The sequence below is a fragment of the Myotis davidii genome, unplaced genomic scaffold (genome assembly GCF_000327345.1).
Source record: "Myotis davidii unplaced genomic scaffold, ASM32734v1 scaffold176, whole genome shotgun sequence".
Lineage (NCBI taxonomy): Eukaryota > Metazoa > Chordata > Mammalia > Chiroptera > Vespertilionidae > Myotis > Myotis davidii.
The window spans coordinates 604785-611214 of NW_006287911.1; positions in this window are offsets into that span (position 1 = coordinate 604785).

Sequence of the window (6430 nt, forward strand, 5' to 3'; positions counted from 1 at the left end):
CGCGATTTTGCGCTATCATACTGGGTGTATGGTCGGCTGTGTGCGATTTTGCGAGTGTGGTAAAATCGCATAACAGCAAAAATCGCATAACAGCCGAGCATACACCCAGCAGCGCTGCTGATGCCTGAACGGTATGTGGAATGAAGTGGGCGGGCATCGGGAGGCCACTATGGCACGGGGCAAGCACTATGGGCAGTCTATCTGAAGTGTACCTGGCGAATAAGACGACCCCCCACTTGGAGGCATATTTTTCAGGGCCAAAAAATCGTCGGCAAATACGGTAAATATAACACATTTATATATTTACATTTAAATTAGCAAATCTATACATATAAAAGCCTAAGTGACCTTCGCAACTGAAACAACTGAACAGACGACTGAAATGACTGCGTGGGGCCACCAGGCCAGCAGAGGAGTTAGTGAGGGCCAACCAAACAACTGAGCACCAGGCTGTGTGGGGCGACCAAACAACCGAACAGCAGGCTGCGTGAGGCGAACAGACCAGCAGAGGGGGCAGTTAGGGGTGACGAGGCTGGCGGGGGGAGCAGTGAGGGGTGACCAGGCAGGAAGGGAGGGAGTTAGGAGTGACCAGGCCAGCAATGGGGCAATTGGGGGAGACCAGGCCATGGGGGGGGGGGCAGTTGGGGTGACCAGGCCATCAGGGTGGGCAGTTAGGCAGGCAGGCAGGTGAGCAGTTAGAAGCCAGTGGTCCTGGATTGTGAGAGGGATGTCCAACTGCTGATTTAGGCCCAATCCCGGGATCGGGCCTAAACCGCAGTCGGACATCCCGCAGAGGGTGCAGGCTGGGCTGAGGGTATCCCCCACCCCCCCCATGCATGAATTTTGTGCACTGGGCCTCTAGTGCATATATAACTAGATACATATACATATGTATGTTACATGTATAAATGTATATACATATATACATTTGCAAACTTAAATGACACCTCCCTTAGATTTTTAAAGCTTTTCTAAGCAAATATTTATAGACAAGTGACATGAATATATAATTTTTTCTGAAAAAACTGAGACATTGTTTTGAGAATTTCTGTACTTTGTGTGCATTTCTGTTTTTATATATATTCCTTTTTCTTTTAACCCTCACCCAAGGATATTTTTCCATTGATTTTTAGGGAGGTGGAAGGGAGAGGGAAAGACAGAGAGAAATATCGATGTGAGAGAAAGACATCGATTGATTGCCTCCTGCATACTTCGGGCCAGGGCCAGGGCCAGGGAGGAGCCTGTAACCGAGGTACGTGTCCTTGCCTGAAATCAAACCCAGGACCCTTTGGTTTGCAGGCTGACGCTCTATCCACAGAGCCAAACAGAAATGGCTGGGCCATTTTTGTTTTTAAATTGTTCTGCACAGAAGATGTGTTTCTTCCTCATTCATTAACTTATTCAATCATTGATTTATGTTAATATGGACTCATTTTATAGTTTGGGTTATAATCCCATCCTGCCCCCGCCGTGCTTGAGTGCACCTATTTCCCACGTTCTCCCAGCACTGAGTAGCAGCAATCCTTACCCTTTTACTAACCCGTTCGGTGGGACATGGGATCCCCTGTTTGAATTAGATGTTGTTTGAATTTATGTTTCTAGTGCCCTCATTGCTTGTCTGATATTAGACTCACTGTCTTGTTTTTATCTTGTGCAAACGTTTGCACTCCTCCCAATAATAACCTGAAATGGCTCTAAAACTCCTGCTGATTTCACCTTCGAGATCAGTAGATTTTGCTAAGAAGCAGGAACTCTTTTGGCAGAGTGACAACAACCCGGTGGGGACAAAGGGCTACTTTCTGTCTCTCCCAGCAGGTGCCTCCTTATCGATCTTCCCCAGCCCCACCTCGGGCCCCTCCAGTGCTCCTTCCTGGAAGAGAAACCGTCTGGCACATGTCAGCAGAGCCTGCTCGTGGGAGGCTGTGGACTCCGTCACAGCTCCCAGGCTGGCTGTGACTCAGCGCTGTCCTTGTAGTCTGAGGCTGTCCACGTGGAGAGCACTGATTCCCAGCACAGACGCACGGCCTCGGGCCCTGGGCCAGCAGAGAAGTGCTTACTGTGTGTGTCTTCCTCCCGCTGCTCCTTCGTCCTGCCCCCCTGTACCTCACTTGCTGCCATAAAAATAGAGCATCCACTCAGCAACATTTTTGGGTCCCCTCCCTGCAGCAGTTTCTGTAGTAAAACTTTGCTTTCGCTCAAAAAAACTAAATAAATAAAAAATAAAGCACCCACAGATACTGAACCATTCAAACACTACAGAATTATCCAGTGAGAGTATATAGATTTGCTTAACCTCTGTGCCTTTTTAGAAATGGCTATTCATAACCACGCACGCATTTACATGTGAATTCTTTTTAAAAATATAAATGGCAGACAACTATACATAGTGCTCTGCACCTTGCTTGCCTTTTAAATTAACAATGTGGCTCCAAGATCTTTCCATATCAGCACACACAGATCTAACTCATTCTGAATGGCCTCATGGCATTCCAGTGATGTGTATGTCTGTATGTATGCATGCATGTATGTGTGTGTGTATCTATTCAGTCCCCTATTCATAGACATTTGGTTTGGGGCGGGGGATGAGTTTTTGTTTTTTGGGTGTTCGTTTTTTGTTTGTTTGTTTTTGTATTTACAAATAATGCTACTGTGAATATCTTTGAACAAATACCCTTGTGGACATGCGGGGATATACTTGCAGGGTAAGTTTCTAGAACTGGAATTGCAGGGTCAAAGGAAAGTGTGCTTTGATTTTGATAGATAACGCCAACTTGCTCTCGAGAGAGGCTGTGCCAATCCACACTCCCATCTACAGGCATGAAGAAAGGCTGTTCCCTCACCCCTCGCTCACCAGCCAAAGGCTTTGTTAAACTTAGAAATCTTTTTTTTATATATATATATTTTATTGATTTTTTACAGAGAGGAAGGGAGAGAGATAGAGAGTTAGAAACATCGATGAGAGAGAGACATCGATCAGCTGCCTCCTGCACATCTCCCACTGGGGATGTGCCCGCAACCCAGGTACATGCCCTTGACCGGAATCGAACCTGGGACCTTTCAGTCCGCAGGCCGACGCTCTATCCGCTGAGCCAAACCGGTTTCGGCTAAACTTAGAAATCTTGCCCATCTGATTGGTGGAAAACGGTGTCTTATTGTAATCTTAATTTTCATTTATCTAATTATGGTTGAGGAGTATGTCTCAAATGTCAAGAAGTTATTTGCATTTCTTTTTATGTGAACTGTCTATTTATATTTTTTTATGAATTATCCTAATGGTTGTCAGTCTTTTATCTTATTGATTTATAAGAGTTCTTTATATATGAAGAATATTAGTACTTTTTGTCATGTATGGTGTAATAATTACCCCTGCTTACTGTTTGTCTTTTGTTTGTAGGTTTCCTTTTCATGTCTATATTATAGATTCCGGGTTTTCTGTCTTACAGCAGATTAGCATTTCAATACACACATTTTGGTGTGCAAGAATTGGTTTTGTGTCTCATCCTTATTTTTACATTGTGGTCTCCATTCCCCTGAGGTGGCAGGCATTTCATTTTGTCAACTCAAAGGCTGGCTGGTCCTCTCATCCCCCCACAGGTCCTAGAATGGTCCTGAGCGCAGGTGGGCTTGCTCAGGACCTGGGAGGAGGGTGGAGCTCATTCGCTCCTCCAGGCCGGCTCATCCGGCACCCACGGAATTCCCTATCTGCTCCCTTCCGGCCCACAAGCCCCTGGCAGCTGCTCTGTCCCCCAGGCCCCTGCACTCCTGAGTACACAGGACTCTTCCTGCCACCCACAGCGATGCAGAGCCCATGTGCCTCCCACCCCACACAGCTGCTTCTAACCTAGGCCTCGCCCCAGGAAACTCGGGCAGAGCCCCTTCTCAGGGCCTCACCAGTCTACATACAGCTTACGACCCGCCCCTTCCCCCCAACTCTGTCCTCTTCCCAAGTCAGGGAGAGACGGGCAAGCCTCAGGACCCTCATCGAGCAGCTCCTCACATGCATGCCTGTGTCCTGCAGGCCTCTGAGGGGTGGGGTGGGGGAGTTCTGGAACTCAGAGGTCAGGGAGACTTTCTATACTTTTCCTCTTTCTGCCGTCACATCCCTGAGGCCAGAAATTGTGTGTGTGTGTGTGTGTGTGTGTGTGTGACGCATGTGTTTCCTGGGGAGCCGAGACCAAAGCTTCTCAGGAGGAAAGCAGGGGGTCCATATGCTCTCAGCCACACCCCTCGCTGCTCCAGGCCTGTTCTCTCTTGGACCCTCCTCTGGAACCATCTGAGGCTGCTGTGGTTTGTGTGTTGCTGGCGCCCCTTCCCTGGAAGTTCTTAGTGTGTGTGTGGGGGGGGGCTGGCCCGTCTAGCTACCCTCGGTGGCATCTACCCTGTGGCCTTGCACACCTGGGCACTCAGTCGGGATGTGTGGTGTTGAAGCAGCTGCTGGTTTTAACCAGCCAGGCTGTCCTTGACCTTGATGCTCTCCGAGACGCTGGGAAAGGCGGGGCATCCGTAGGGGGATGTAGGGTGTCCCCCCCATGGCCTCCCAGGCTTCTGCTTTCCCTGGAGACTTTTCTTGGCTGACACCAGGGAGAAGGTTTTCTCCCGAGGGCACCGGCTGTGCATGAGCCCTTCAGCCCTGTTGAGCTTGCGCTTCCTCGGGCCAGGGGGCTGGACAGTGCACCCGGCCTCAGACCTCGGCCCCAGGAGGGCAGCTGCAGGGAGGTGCCCAGCACCCGTCGTCATGTGAACACAGCTGGTCCTCTCACATGACGGACCAGCAGAGAAGTGCTGTAATTGTAAGCAGGGTGCTGCTTTTCACATTAAAATTTTTTAATTTTTCATTAAAAACAAATCCCCAGCTATGTGGTAAGTCACTTTTAAAATCCAAACAACTTTGTTATAACATTTTATTTGTAAAAGTAATTGTGCAATAGCTATCAGGAAAGCTGAATACAATAACCAAGTACATAGGCAGTAGATACCAAAGAAACTCTATATGATTTACACAGCTGTTCTAGCAAACACAAGAAAACGCTCATTCGGTTTACATTACCTATATATGAAAAGGATAAAGACCAAAAGCTCTTCTACCTCAAAGCTGACGGACTAGCAGAGAAGCAGCATTCTGCTTAAACTTACAGGCTCACAGCGTCTCCATCCCATCCCGGCCACATCCCTGCTTCCCTCCTCACTCTGTCTGCAGCCGAATCGAAGCTCCACCTCTAAGCCTTTGGGACATGAAGAACAAGGTCCCTCTCTGAGTGCCACATCTCCTGGAAGTGGGGATGGCAGTATCATCCAGGCACTCGCACCCGAGAGGGTTCTCCCTGCTCAGGACCCCTCCCTGCCCCTCTGTCTCTTTCCAGGGCAGAGCCAGCTCTCAGGACAGCATGGGAACACCTTGAGCTGCCCTCCAGCCTTCCACCCCCTCCAGCCTTGCACCCCTGTGAGCTCAGCCTGCAAGCTGACCTAGTTTTGCTGGGCCTGCTCCCCCACACCTACGCTAGTTACCCCCAGGGTCTTGCTGCCTCTAGTTTTTTCTGTTAATTAATCCGCTCCTCAATAACACCATCCACCAGCAGGCTTGGGCGGGATTGGGGGTGGGGGGTGTACAGGCCAAATGCATCTGGGGAACACAGGCATTCCTAGAGATTTGGAGTCAGGAGGAGGGTCCTGCCCCACCTCTGACACTGACGTCAGAGCCCCTTCTTCATCAGTAAGGTGATGAGAGAGAGCAGCACAGTACTTACCTCATGGGGGCGTGAGGGTCCACGGGCATCATGTGCGTATTTATAAAACATGTGGTCTCCATTATTAGTGGTATTATCTGTAAAGCACTTTTCATTGTAATTGATCCTGCTCCATATAGCATAAATCTTGAGTGATATTTTTTTTAGAGAAAATGGGGGTTTTCTCTATCATGTTCTTTGTCTTTTTTCCTACAATTCCTTTTTGAACGAGAAGGCGGAGACGGTGATGGCAGTGTTAGAGAGGAAAACAGGATAGGGTGTGGGTGGAAGATGAACAGGCTCGCAGTGGCCTCACCTTTCATAGCAGGTGCCAGCAAACTCGGCCGGGACTGAATGGAATTTGGAAGTCTAGTGCCCAGCCTTCCTCTCCACAGACCCGAGCAGGCCCCGCCCCTGCAGGTGCAGTGTGGACACTCCCCAGGAGCTCAGGTAGGACAACAACCCCACCCAGGGACACCTCAGAGCCCTCTCCGGTTAGTGTGTCACTGTGGTTTGTCACGTCTGTACATCGGCTGCCAGGGGGGCTGCTGGGCCCAGGAGAAAGGGCCCAAGGAGACATGTGCAGGGGTCACGGCAGAGCCAGGGCAAAGGAGCAGGTAGCCTCCCGAGAGGGGCCAGCAAGTCTGAACCCAGGCTGGAAGGCCCTCGGTGGTGGCGGTGATTGGTTTCCCTGCAGGGAGGTCATA